We start from the raw sequence: 1,941 nt of genomic DNA, 5'->3' as shown, positions 1-1,941 counted from the left end.
GTATTTAATTTACTTATATTTGTTTAAAATTATAAAATAAAGTAAATCTATGCACATGCGCATGCAAATTGTTAAATGCCGTCAGCAAATAAACACAAAGAGCTGCGCCATGTTTTTTTTCATTTCATTTGATTATTTCTATCATCGGTCACTTTTTCTTAACGTTCTTTGTCGCCGCGAAACCATATGTGCGGCGAATTCATTTACGAAAATGGATGTTAAAACGGACGCGAACTCCTCATCTCAACCTTTCAGACCTCACTCGCCGACTTTAACGAGTTGTCGCTTCTTATACATTTACGTTCTTTGACTCAACTAATGGTAGGCCCAAGAAACGCGCTCTTTTGAAGGGTTCGGACCTAAGAAAGTATTGTTATGATATTTTCTATAAAAGTTGACGTAGGTATCTTGGGCCCATCCATTCTGGATAGATAGGTATTTGCATAATAAAATGGGGTTAGACTATGTAAGGAAGGGAGTGTTTGTGGTCACATTTTGAACACAGTGAGCCTCCCGTCTTCTTGAAGCGACCTTACAGTCAAAGGGTAGGTACACTGTAGATAGGCTGAGTCGCAGAAACGACAGAGGTCCGGCAAATAGTTTCTGAATCTAAAGTGTCCTGTTGGACTGTGTGTACTATTTCTGAGTCTCAATCCCGGGAGTTCGATTATAAGCAAGCTTCTCTTCAGATTATGCTCCCGAGATGCTCCGGATCGTCTTTGGTCCTACTACAAGGAATGGCTCAGTCACTGCGGGAGTTGAGTTTGCCACTGCTCTGCAGTTGGATGTCATTGTGTTCTGCAAGGATGCTAGGTTTCTTAATGGATTCCAAGACTAGAACGAATTTAGCCTTAGAAGATAAGAGTTAAGGGTCCCTGAAGGCCGCTTATAGCCTAATTCGGAGAGCAAAGATATTTACGTGTCCCAATGACTTATGGAGTTTTTGGCCCGTCTCTGTACCATTGAAGAGAGCTGGCCATTTTAAATTTCTTCTCCGAGCAGTAAGCCCTGGAAACTAGTGTTCCACTCAACCACTCGTATTTCAAAATGGTTCTCTTTTTTATAAAGCAATCGCATTCTGGCTAGCATATTTCAGGACGAATGGAAATGGATTGAGCCAAGAACTTGTGTGAGCAAATCCAATTTTTAACAGAAATGTCAGTTACGCGGTTTTGCAGAATGACGATACGCGGTTTTGTACTTGAAACGACGATATGTATGTATGTATGCATATAAAAAACTTTAAACATTTTACAATTGCAAATTTAAATTTGTTTGCTAAATATTGTGCGTGCCACTATTCGATGGGTTAAGCGTGCAAAATCGCTGATGGTACACGTTAGGGTTAATATCATGGATGCCTCATGTTAATTATAAATGGAACTGCCGGACCTATAAATTTCTCCAAACCAAAACTCAGGTGTAGTAAAATTAACTAAAAAATTTAAGATGGATTTATTTTCTTTAAAATAAATGCACACTTATTAAAGCGAGGATGAACAATCTCTTGGATGTCAATATTTTTTGAGCATATCTTTTGTTCACTCCGGGTACGCTAGAAAATGTTAATTACCCTAAAATCTATTATCAACAATCGCAAAGCTTTCGACTCATCTGCGCTATTTACTTAATGAGGTTTAAAGTACCATCAGTAGTTACGAAATGACTGCCAAACTGTCTGGAAATCTCATAAAAGTGTTTGTCTATGGCACATTGAAACGCGGTGAGCCCAATCACCACTGGCTCACACGTCCCGAAAATGGACACTCGCGTTTCGTATGCGAGGCGCGAACTGTGCAAAAGTTTCCACTGGTGATAGGCACACGTTACAACATTCCATTTTTGCTAAACAAACCTGGAGCGGGCCATAACATATGCGGTGGGTACGGTTTAATAAGTGGCCCACCTATTTCGGGGTATTGCGTCCAAAGGGGTGACCCG

The 1,941-nt window shown here is 40.2% G+C and overlaps 1 protein-coding gene across 5 annotated transcripts in view; it reads left to right on the top strand.

Annotated features, from left to right (window-relative positions):
* The window catches only part of LOC118743012 (LHFPL tetraspan subfamily member 2a protein), a 35,694-nt gene that overhangs the window by 19,168 nt on the left and 14,585 nt on the right, over nucleotides 1-1,941 (top strand). The gene's annotated exons all lie outside the window — the stretch shown is intronic.

The sequence above is a fragment of the Rhagoletis pomonella genome, unplaced genomic scaffold (genome assembly GCF_013731165.1).
Source record: "Rhagoletis pomonella isolate Grant_MI unplaced genomic scaffold, Rhpom_1.0 Rhpom_scaffold_00007, whole genome shotgun sequence".
NCBI lineage: Eukaryota > Metazoa > Arthropoda > Insecta > Diptera > Tephritidae > Rhagoletis > Rhagoletis pomonella.
The sequence above is the reverse complement of the archived record's forward strand: the minus strand, read 5'-3'. Positions and strand labels throughout refer to the sequence as shown.